At 44.3% G+C, this 12,488-nt stretch overlaps 1 protein-coding gene across 2 annotated transcripts in view; it reads right to left on the bottom strand.

Annotated features, from left to right (window-relative positions):
- ARID3B (AT-rich interaction domain 3B) overlaps positions 1-128 on the bottom strand; it is a 47,921-nt gene extending 47,793 nt beyond the window's left edge. The window contains exon 1 of one of the 2 annotated variants that reach the window (XM_012735485.3): positions 24-128. The gene's annotated coding sequence lies outside the window, so the exon portion shown is untranslated. The remainder of the gene's footprint in view (positions 1-23) is intronic. The other variant, XM_012735487.3, reaches the window with a different exon arrangement.
- Between the last annotated feature and the right edge of the window lie 12,360 nt (positions 129-12,488).

Here is a 12,488-nt window from a genome sequence, read left to right as displayed (position 1 = left end):
GCCCCGGGACCTGCTCGGCTTACCTGCGCAGGGCTCTCCGGTCCTCGGGCGGCGGACGAGACCGCCGCTCACGCGAGCCCCGGCGCGGCAGCTGCGTCCAGGACTCCTCCGCGGCCGGGGGCCACAGCCGGGGCGGGGCCCGCACCGGAAGCGGCGCCGCGGGGCTGGACAGCCGGCCCGGGGCGGGGGCGGGGCGGGGCCACAGGGCGGGGCGGGGCCTGGGGCCGGAAGCGGCTAAAAAGGGAACGGGGTGGGGGCGAAGCGGAAGTGATTTCTAGGTATGCCGCCGCCTGGCTCAGTCGTGGGCGGAAGCGGGCGAAAGCTGCAGCCAATGGAGATGTGCGGACATGGAGGGGTTCCGGTGTGAGCACTTTCGCGGGGAGTTGAAAAGAGCCGGGCTGGACGCGGAGTTCTCTGAGTGTTCTCTGGTTGCAGAGGTTGGCGTGCCGTGGGTGGTAGGTTGAGAAAAAGGTAAATAAAAGGCGAAGGAGTGTTAGGGCTTTCCGCTGCTTCAGTCCCTCCCCGCTCTCCAGCCTTCAAACTGGTCTTCCTCAGGGATTCCCGTTTTTAGGTCAGCTTTTCTCTGAACTTCACTCATTCCTGGACAGAGACCTGCCTGTCCCAAGAATGCTGCATCCCCTGATACTCCCTTACATGAGTTAGTGTCCTCTCTTCCCGGTTGCCAAAAGTAGGAGCTGTGTGCCGAGTACTGTCAGCTCTTGTAAAGACTCTTGCTTCTCCAGCGCTTCCTCTTAGACTTTGCCACCCATTGAACCACCCCGTAGAGATAATCTGTCGAGCTGTGTATCCAGCTCCTTGGCTTACTTTCTCCCCTCTGATTATCTTTCTTGATGCTTTCAGAGTCTTGTGTGAACAACACACCTAAGGTTGATCCTCATCTCTAGCGACCCTTATTATCAGCCTCCCAGTCAAAGCTGGACCTTGTCATGAGAAACGCTATCGTAATTCGAACATCCGTGTGGCCAACCACAGCTTGCTCTCCCCTCAGCTTGACTGCCAGGAGTTAAAGCATAACTGTACTTTCACTTTATCAGAACCTCTAATCTGTTGAAAGCCTTTACTTTTATCTCTTATCCATTAACTGACTCCACTCTTCCCTTCTATCCATTTTAGGTTTAATGGTATATCATTACAATTCCACTTCTATTTAATACCTCCAATGAAACTCCCTTTTCCACAACTAAGTCCCCCACCCTGGATGGACCTACATGTTTCTCCATGCTTGTACCTTGTCATAGAAAATTGTCCTGCTGAGCAGATTGACGTCACCAAATTAGTATTTGTCAACCTTAAATGGACTCTAAACTGTGACTAGAAATTTCATTGTATTTTTCTAGTCAACTTGCTGTCTACTATCTTTGCACATCTCTAGCCCTCTACTCTCCATGTCACTTCCGCTGATTTTCTTATTGTTAAAAGTAACAGAAAAGATAGAATGTATTCCCATCCTGTTGTTCCCACCTATAATTTATTTAATCCAAAATTTTCATTGAACTCCCACTGTGTGCCAGGCCAGGTACTCATTTAGGTGCTTAGTGAGGAGTGGACAAAACAAATTCCCCACCCTCAAAGATCATTACTAGTTCAGGGAGACAGAAAAACAAATATATAGTGTCAGGTATCTGTGCTACAAAGAACAACAAAGCAATGTAAGGATTAGACAGTAGTGTCAGGTAGCTGTTATTTTAGATGTCAGAGAAGAACTTCTTGGTAAGGAGCACATAAGCAGAAATTGGAGTTGACTTGATGGACATGAGCCATGTGGATATCTAGGGGAAGAATCTTCTAGGCAGAGGAGACAGCAAATTCTCCTCTCAAATATGCTCCTGCCTCAGAGCATATTTGAGGTGATATAGGAATAGTAAGAAGACCACTATAACTGATGCAGAGTGAATGAGGGGGAGAGTGGTAGGAGATGAGATCAGAGAGGTAGCCAGGGGCCAAATCACTGAGGGCCTGATAGATCATGGTAACATGATCCAGTTACCACTGAAACCACTGGAGAGTTCTGAGCAGAAGAGTGACTTGATCAGATTTAACTCCATAAAGGGATAATATACTGTGAGGGTAAAGGGATAAAAGCAAAAACATTAATCCTGGCAGAAGATGTGGCCTGAGCTACATAACAGCAGTGGAGCCATGTGGTGAGAAGTGGTCAGATAGTGTATTTTGAAAGTAGAGCCACCACTATTTGTTGATACACTGGTTGTATAGGTTAGAGAAGAGAGTCAAGGATGATGCCAAGGTGTTTGGCCTTAGAAACTTTTAGAATAGTGCTATCAGGCCGGGCATGGTGGCTCACGCCTGTAATCCTAGCACTCTGGGAGGCCAAGGTGGGCGGATTGCTCAAGGTCAGGAGTTTGAAACCAGCCTGAGCAAGAGTGAGACCCCATCTCTACTATAAATAGAAAGAAATTAATTGGCCAACTAAAAATATATAGAAAAAATTAGCTGGGCTTGGTGGCACATGCCTGTAGTGCCAGCCACTCAGGAGGCTGAGGCAGTACGATTGCTTGAGCCCAGGAGTTTGAGGTTGCTGTGAGCTAGGCTGACGCCACAGCACTCACTCTAGCCTGGGCAACAAAGTGAGACTCTGTCTCAAAAAAAAAAAAAAAGAAAGAAATTAATAACGATTACATTTTCTGCTTGAATTGACCCCACAAGAGATTTTTTTTTCCTTTTTTGGGGAGCAGGACAGAGTCTCACTCTGTCACCCGGACAGAGTGCAGTGGCATCATCATAGCTCACAGCACTATCAAACTCCTGGGCTCAAGCAATCCTCCTGTCTCAGCCTCCCAAGTAGCTGGGACTACAGGTGTGAGCCATGACGCCTGGCTAATTTTTCTATTTCTAGTAGAGAAAGGGTCTACAGATGGGATCTCCCTCTTGCTTAGGTTGGTCTCCAACTCCTGAGCTCAAGTGATACTCCTGCCTCAGCCTCCCAGAGTGCTCAGATTACAGGCTCAGTGAGCCATTGCGCCCAGCCCACAAAAGATTTTTTGAGGGTTAATCACCCTAAAAGGCAGGAAAGGACTGTCCTGCAGTTACTGTACCTTTTTACTGTCAGGGAAAATTAAAATGTAACTAGATAATTAAGGTTTCTTCACATCCTGAGATTAAGGTATAGCCTCTCAAGCCTCTATTAGCATATGTAAAGCCTCTGCTGGGTAAATGGCATTAACGTGTGTAAAGAAAGAATGTGGCGGAGGGGGCCCCTGAATGAAGGTGTATCAAGTCAACACATTCCTGAGGGGTCCTCTCTAGCTGTGCAGGTATCTGCAGCCCCAGTGGCCTTCCAGTATGTCTCCCTGAAGGGAGTGGATATGCCCATCAGGCTGACTCCTATGTCACCTTTCATAAAACTGTTTGTATTTTATTTTATTTTATTTTATTTATTTATTTTCTTTTGAGACAGAGTCTCCCTTTGTTGCCCAGGCTCCAGTGAGTGCCATGACGTCAGCCTAGCTCACAGCAACCTCAAACTCCTGGGCTCAAGCAATCCTGCTGCCTTAGCTTCCTGAGTAGCTGGGACTACAGGCATGCAATACCATGCCCAACTAATTTTTTCTATATATTTTTAATTGGCCAATTAATTTCTTTCTATTTATAGTAGAGACGGGATCTCACTCTTGCTCAGGCTGGTTTCAAACTCCTGACCTCGAGCAATCCACCTGCCTCAGCCTCCCAGAGTGCTAGGATTACAGGCGAGCCACCCCACCTGGCCAAACTGTATTTTCAATCAGACTGTTGGTATTTGGTGCCTGATGACCTGGGTTGTGTGACATATCAGCTTCCATTAACCACTCAACCCTGGGGAAATATCAGCACCAAGTGACTGAGGCCCAAAACTAAGCTTTGAGAATTTCTTCAAAGAAATGAGGCCTCCTGGCAGTGGGCAGACCAACATTCCCCTGTAGGTAGTTGCACTCTTACCACATTCCCTTTCCACATGCTCTCACTGCAGAGATCTTTTCCAAGCCTGTGGCTCTGTGATTTGCCAACATTCTGATGTTTCAGTTTGACTATATGATAATATAGTCTCAACTGGGAATAGAAGAGGTCAGACCTCTAAGGCAAGCAAAAAGGCCAATCCCAAAGTGACTCATTGGATTGTTTCACTCTCCTTGATACTTAATAAAAAGCTGTCTTGGCCGGGCATAGTGGCTCATGCCTGTAATCCTAGCACTCTGGGAGGCCAAGGCGAGAGGATCGCTCAAGGTCAGGAGTTCGAAACCAGCCCGAGCAAGAGTGACACCCCGTCTCTACTAAAAATAGAAAGAAATTAATTGGCCAACTAAATACATATAGACAAAATTAGCCGGGCATGGTGGTGCATGCCTGTAGTCCCAGCTACTCGGGAGGCTGAGGCAGAAGGATTGCTTGAACCCAGGAGTTTGAGGTTGCTGTGAACTAGGTTGATGCCATGGCTCTCTAGCCCGGGCAACAGAGTGAGACTCTGACTCAAAAAAAAAAAAAAAAGACTGTCTTTGCAAATCTCTAATCCAGATTTCTGTGGTAGCCTCAGCAGTCAGCAGACAGAGAGCAGTCCCAGAGAGTGCCAAAGTAAAAGGGAGTAGGAAGCAGTTCATGCCATCTGTCCTAGACCAGGACATCTGGTCACAGGCCTGTGCCTATGATTGGGGCTCTTTGGGAGCCATCTCCTCTCCATCCAACAGACCTGTGATAAGCCAGACCCTGTCAAGTGTTGGTGAGACTAAGAGGAGAGGGTGCCTAAGCCCAGGTCAGCCTGGCAATGAGCTTGACTGGCTGGGAGAATAATGAGGCAAACCAATTCCTGTAAATGTGTGCACAGACACCTGCACATGCCCAGGGGCTTTATAGTCCACAAAAATCTTTGTTTCCAGGCACCAACACTGAGTGTTGGACTGTCATAGACAGTAGTAAACATTTTCTTTTTCTTCTTCTTTTTTTTTTTTTTTTTTTTTTTTGAGACAGAGTCTCGCTTTGTTGCCCAGGCTAGAGTGAGTGTCCTGGCATCAGCCTAGCTCACAGCAACCTCAAACTCCTAGGCTCAAGCAATCCTGCTGCCTCAGCCTCCCGAGCAGCCTCCCGAGTAGCTGGGACGACAGGCATGCGCCACCATGCCCAGCTAATTTTTTCTATGTATTTTTAGTTGGCCAATTAATGTCTTTCTATTTATAGTAGAGACGGGGTCTCACTCTTGCTCAGGCTGGTTTCAAACTCCTGACCTCGAGCGATCCTCCTGCCTCAGCCTCCCAGAGTGCTAGGATTACAGGCGTGAACCACTGCACCCAGCCTAGTAGTAAACATTTTCTATCGCCAAGATTTGCTAGGACCCTTATTATCTCTGGGTTAAAAAAAAAAACAGGCCAGGTTTGGTAGCTCAGGCCTATAATCCCAGCACTTTAGGAGGCCAGGAGGGGAAGAGATTGCTTGAGGCCAGCAGTTTGAGACCAGCCTGGACAACATAGCAAAACCCTGTCTCTACAAAAAATGAAAATAAAAAAATTAGGCAGGTATGGTGAGACTATACACCTGTAGTCCCAGCTACTCGGGAGGCTGAGGCAGGAAGATTGCTTAGACCCAGGAGTTCAAGGCTGCAGTAAGCTATGATTGCACCATTGCACTACAGCCTGGATGATGGAGTGAGACCACATCTCTAAAAAAAAATATTTTTACGCAGTGGCTCACGTCTGTAATCCTAGTACTCTGGGAGGCTATAGTGTCATAGGAGTCCGTGAAATTTTATTAAGGTTTCAACCTCAGTATGATTGAAAGAAAAACAAAAAAAACAAAAAAAACAAACAAAAAAAAAATTTTATTAAGGTGAAATATATGAAATGCCGGAGAGTTTGAAAGGTTGTTTATACTTAAGGTGTTTGCCTACTGCTTTATAGCAAGAGCACATATTGAATGCTTGGATTCATTCAAACCAATCTCAACACAAATGTTTTTTAAGAGGGTCTCACTCTGTCTCCCAGGTCGGAGTACAGTAATGTAATCATAACTTATTGCAGCCTCAAACTCCTGGGCCCAAACAGTCCTCCTGGCTTAGCCTCCTGAGTAGCTAGGACTACAGGTGCATGCCATCATGCTTGGCTAATTTTATTTTTTGTAGCAACCAGTCCTCGCTACTTTGCCCAGGCTGATCTTGATTCCTGGCCACAAGTGACCCTCCCAGTTTGGCCTCCTAAAATGCTGGGATTATAGGTGTGAACTGTGGCACCTGGCCTCAACACAGATTTTAAACCCTGCTACAATTTCAGGGAATAGCAGATAACCTAATTTAGGAATCTGATTTAGAAACCTTACTTTTAAAAAGTGAGGTAGATTTTCAATCTCTTAAAGTGAAAGCTTGATTTTATAATGCTTATAACTGTACTGAGATTATGTTGGAAGAGAATAGAGTGGTTATAAATCTGACTGATCTAATATTGATCAATTTTCTTCCATACCTCACCACCCCCCCAAAAGGGGCAAAATACTTAGCTTAACACTGTGGTTATCAAGCAACCAGCCATTTCCTAATATGGACAGTTCTGGCCTTCAGTTTCACTTCTGGAATCCCAGTGCTAGGGGAATGGTATTTACATTTGTATACATTTCTACATCTCCTTCCCTTCTCACTCCCCAAAGGGATGATGATACCTCTGTGTTATTTGCTTTAATGTTAAATATGGCATCTGCAGTGACTGAATTTCCTGAACCTGTAGTATCGGATCAGCCGCAATACAATCAAACCCTAATAGTGTGATTATAAAATTTAATGAACAGTCACAAAATTTGAGGAATCTCTCTATATTAAAAATGGTTACCAAAAATAAAAAAGATTCCAGCCTTTAAAAGAATGAATATACTTCTACTGACATAAGAAGGTGTCAGTAGTACAATTTAAGGAGAAACTAGTAAGTTTCAGAGAAGTATGTAAAAATAAAATTTTGAAAAAGAAAAAAAGATGAATGATGATTTTTTTCTTTCGAAAATGTCCTACCTTAACAATAAAGACAGTTGTGATATATGTCCTATCTTTAGACTCAAGTTAAACTTTGGCTTCTTTGGTAATTAAAAAAAAAACATTGTTTTTTTTTTTTTTGAGACAGAGTCTCACTCTGTTGCCTGGGCTACAGTGCCTCGGTGTCTGCCTAGCTCACAGCAACCTCAAACTCCTGGGCTCAAGCGATCCTCCTGCATTAGCCTCCAGGGTAGCAGGGACTACAGATGCGCCACCATGCCTGGCTAATTTTTTCTTTTTTTTTTTTTGAGGCAGAGTCTTGCTTTGTTGCTCAGGCTAGAGTGAGTGCCTTGGCATCAGCCTAGCTCACAGCAACCTCAAACTCCTGGGCTCAAGCAATCCTGCTGCCTCAGCCTCCCGAGTACCTGGGACTACAGGCATGTGCCACCAAGGCCGGCTAATTTTTTCTATTTATATTAGTTGACCAATTAATTTCTTTCTATTTATAGTAGAGACAGGGTCTCACTCTTGCTCAGGCTGGTTTTGAACTCCTGATCTTGAGCAATCCCCCCGCCTTGGCCTCCCAGAGTGCTAGGATTACAGGCGTGAGCCACTGGGCACAGCCAATTTTTTCTATTTTTAATTGTTTGACTAATTTCTTTCTATTTATAGTAGAGACGGGGTCTCGCTCTTGCTCAGGCTGGTCTCGAATTCCGGAGATCAAGCAATCCTCCCACCTAGGCCTCCCAGAGTGCTAGGATTACAAGCGTGAGCCACCGCACCCGGCCCTAAAAAATTTATGTTTTAAGAAAAAATCTACAATACTTGTTAACTGAATATTACCATGTGCTGAGCACTTCATTAACATTTAACCCTCACAATAATCTCCACTTTACAGGTGAGAAAACAAATGCTTATAGGAGCTCAGTAACATACCCAGGGTTAAGTTCCGTATTATAGGCAGCAGAGCTGGGATTTGAGTCCAGGGCTGTCTCACTGTAATTCATGCTGTTAGGTCACCACGTTATAGTCTTCCTACCAGTGTAAATATCAGTGGACCTTTAACCACTTGACTTTATTTTTCATATATACTTTATAATAGTGGACCACAGAGAATCAGTGGGGGATTATATTAGCTTTATAATTTGGCTAAACGAAGGTAAGAGAAGTCCTAAGTTAGAGAGTAGACCTAGACAATGCTGGACATGAAACTTACCTGTCCCTTGCATTTGAAGAGTGTCAGTTGGAAGAACTTTAACGTAGGATGATAGCAAAAGATTAGTAACAATCTAAATGTCCATCAGTAGGAAACTGGCTAAATAACATGATACTTTACTCAAAAAGGAAACATAAAGAAAGGTAAAATAAAGAAGTTTTTAATGTACTAATGTGGAACACTTTCTGAGACATTAATGATAAAAGGTTCTCTACAGGGTGTTTCATGTGTTACCATTAATAATTATTTTTAAAAAGGCTATACATATATAACCATGTTGAACAAGCATGACTCATGGGGTGGGGTATGCATCAGTTAATGTAGACTAAACAACTGCAACAAATAAATCCAAAACATGATTCAGTAAAATGCCTAACAGCCCTGGGCAGACATTCAGGTCAGTGAGGTGGCTCTCCATTGTTTTCATTCAGAGCCCAGACTCCACCTGTCTAGTGCTGTACCATCCCCTGGGTCAGAAAGTGACACACATTGCCTCCACTCACATTATATCGGAGAAAACTTTGTCATATAGCCACACTCAAATTGAAAGGGAGTGTCAACTGAAAAATCACAAAGACTTCATAAATTTGGAGAGGAGATTTTATTTCTTATAGTTACAACGTGCAAGCTAGGAAGCAGGCCACCAGTCAAAACCAAAGGCTGGCACTTTGATGGAGGAGAGGGTGGAAGATGGAACTGTGCCGAATGAGTTGGCCAAGTATACATACTCAACTGGTTATGGTGGGAGCTATAAATATTCACAAAAGGGGTTGCACTCGTGTGTGGTAAACAAACATGCATATTACATGTGTCCCATGTTCACTTTGGGGTGGAGACTTAACATTTAAATGTATTACAATTAGGCCCTATATGTCAAAAGGTGAAGAAGGGAAACAAAGGCAGGTAGGTGCACAGCCACTGTAAACTGGCCAGGACCAGTCTATGGTTGGTGGTCTCTTATCAGGAGAAAGTTACTAAACTCAGTCTCTTGTCCAATCAAAGCTATAGTTATGACTCGTGGAACAAGGCGTTCACTTAATCAGCATCTGGTGATAGATGTGCTACAATTGTTTCAATATTGCTTATCTGAGGCCAGTGCTTATTTAGCTGCTGGAGAAAAAGTAAAACCTTGGGCAGTTAGAACATGGTTTATTCTTTAAGTGGAGGTGTACATGACTTAAGCCTTGCCTGGCATGGCAGTAAGTTCTGTTTATAATTTGATATCTTACTGCTGCAAGGGGTCTGTTCTGTCAGTCTTGTGATCTCTATTTTAACATTTAATGCTAGTCAGTTTTTGTGTCTAAACAGCAAAAGGGAAGGTGTAATAAGGGGATGTGTCTGGCCTCCCCACCCATCATGGCTGGGAACTCTGTTTTTAAGGTTTCTCTGGGGTCCCCTTGGCTAAAAGGGGATCCATTCAGTAGGTTGAGGGACTTAGGATTTTATTTTTCATTCACAGGAGTGTGGAAGCATAGCCTGGTTGTGTGCCTAAAGAGAATAATGACTTTTGGTAGATAGCAAGGGTCTTTGATACAGTCAGCCTCTCTGACCAGAAAGTTTCTTTTTCTTTTTCTTTTTTTAAGAGACAGCTGTGTCTGGCTATATCACCCAAACTGGTCTCAAATTCCTGGCCTCAAGCAATCTTCCCTCCTCAGCCTCCTGAGTAGCTAGGACTAAAAGCTTGAGCCATGGTGTCTGGCTTGACCAGTAAATCTCATATTCACTCTTTCCCCAAGGGTGATGACAAAAACTCCTGTCCATTCATTCATATCAAAATCTGGTTAGGCCATCAAGGTGGCTCATGACTATAATCCCAGCATTTTGGAAAGTTGAAGCAGGAGCATCACATGAGGCCAGGAGTTTGAGACCAGTCTGAGCAACATAACGAGACCTTGTTTCTACAAAAAAATAAAAAATTATCTGTGGGTGGCATGTGCCTGTAGTCCTAGCCACTCAGGAGGCTGAGGCAGGAGGATCACTTGAGCCCAGGAGTTTCAGGCTGCATAAGCTATGATGGCGCCACTGTACTCCAGCCTGTCACAGCTCAAGACCTGGTCTCTTAAAAAAAAAAAGAAGCTAGCACTCTGGGAGGCCGAGACAGGCGGATTGCTCAAGGTCAGGAGTTCAAAACCAGCCTGAGCAAGAGTGAGACCCCATCTCTACTATAAATAGAAAGAAATTAATTGGCCAACTAATATATATAGAAAAAATTAGCCGGGCATGGCAGCACATGCCTGTAGTCCCAGCTACTCGGGAGGCTGAGAGAGTAGGATTGCTTGAGCCCAGGAGTTTGAGGTTGCTGTGAGCTAGGCTGACACCATGGCACTCTAGCCTGGGCAACAAAGGGAGACTCTGTCTCAAAAAAATTAAAATAAAATAAAATAAAATAGACATCAAATAAAGGTCTTCCTTCCCTCCTTTTTTTCCTTCCTCCCCTCCCCTCCCCTCCCCTCCCCTCCCCTCCCCTCCCCTCCTTCTGCTTATTCTGAGCTGAATGTGACTGATGGTCTGGAGCACATGTTTTCAAGAGGTTCTGAAATGTAAAAAAAATGTGCCCCAGAGGAGTTTCATGATGTCTTAGAAATTGCTGTCATTAAGTGAGGCCCACACTAAAAAATCGAGACGAAATGCTTTAACAGATCTTTGTGCTTGCAAACTACTCTGTGTGAAGTATTTTTTTTTTTTTTTTTTTTTTTTGAGACAGAGTCTCACTCTGTTGCCCAGGCTAGAGTGAGTGCCGTGGCGTCAGCCTCGCTCACAGCAACCTCAAACTTCTGGGCTCAAGCGATCCTCCTGCCTCAGCCTCCCGAGTAGCTGGGACTACAGGCATGTGCCACCATGCCTGGCTAATTTTTTTTTTATATATATATATCAGTTGGCCAATTAATTTCTTTCTATTTATAGTAGAGAAGGGGTCTCGCTCTTGCTCAGGCTGGTTTCGAACTGCTGACCTTGAGCAATCCGCCTGTCTCGGCCTCCCAGAGTGCTAGGATTACAGGCGTGAGCCACCGTGCCAGGCCTGTGTGAAGTATTTAAACAGCGAATTCTTTTAATAACAGAATGCTGAGCCCTCGGAGAGGTTAAAGAATTCCATCATATATGCACAATATTGGGTTGTGAGATCCATGAGGACATCCTCCAGGTAGCACCAGAAAGCTTAAAATGGAGACTTTCAAAAGTTCTCCATGGGACAATCTACCACAGTGGAGACAAATTGGCTATGATATTTAACACTGCTGCGAAACTTTTCTTAGACAGCAGGGGATATGGCCGATGCATGCCTCACTTGTGAACAACCATAACTCTGGAAATCTTAAAAAGGTGAAATGTATTCATCCCCAAATATCTTCAAAAAAAAAAAAAAAAAGGTGAAATGTAGGTTGCAATCACATCCTAAGAGATCCTTGGAACATCTGCAGAGGGACCTCACACAATTAACCTCTCCTGTGAGTTTTGAATGTGTGTTGGCGGTGGTGTGTTTCTTTCCTGGATGGGTTGGTGCATCCCTGTCCTAGCACTCACAGTGCTACGGAACTACCGACTCTGTATTCCCCACAGAGGCTACTCCATCCTAATCATTTAATGATAGAGAAACTTATTTTACTTAGGATATTATTCTTGAGCTATGTCAAGCATTGCCTGTCATGTAGACGTCTCAGTGTCCTTACCATTCTCAATCATCTAGAAAAGTCAAGAGAACCAATGGAATACTAAAACTTCACTGAACTAAACTATCAGGCACATTTGAGTTTCCACAGCCCTAAGTACTATCCTAAGTACTATCCTTGGCTCTATGAGTCTGTGTTCTGCCCATTCAGGAACCCAGAGGCTGTCCTGTGAGCTGGTCACTGTCAGCAGGCCCACATAACTAGGAATCTCCCCACCTGTACTTGATTCTAGCCTCTCCCAGGCAGACCTGGCTTTTTCAAGCTACCTTCTGTGTTATTTTTGACGTGACTCCAACATTCTTTGAGCACTGCCTTACTTTCTGGCAGAACAAATTGTTTCAGGCTTATCTTGTCCTTTTCCTGGACTCAGCCATTTCTCCAAAGAGCCTTGCTTCCTTTCAGTGGAGAATGGTATTAAAGAGAATAAGATCTGGGTGCAAGATGTACTCATGGTTAGCGGGACATTATTGTGTTGTTGCTTTTAGAGTCTCTCAACAGAGCTAGGGAATTACATATATATACATAATTATATATGATATATTACTATTCAGATATGTATGAATGTATATGTATACACATCTGAATCCATTTCTCTTTCCCCCTCCCCACATTAAAAATACAAATACAAGCTGGGTGCAGTGGCTTGTAC

Source organism: Microcebus murinus, chromosome 6 (genome assembly GCF_040939455.1).
Source record: "Microcebus murinus isolate Inina chromosome 6, M.murinus_Inina_mat1.0, whole genome shotgun sequence".
NCBI classification, from domain to species: domain Eukaryota; kingdom Metazoa; phylum Chordata; class Mammalia; order Primates; family Cheirogaleidae; genus Microcebus; species Microcebus murinus.
Note: the sequence above shows the minus strand (reverse complement) of the source record. Positions and strands in the feature narration are given on the sequence as shown.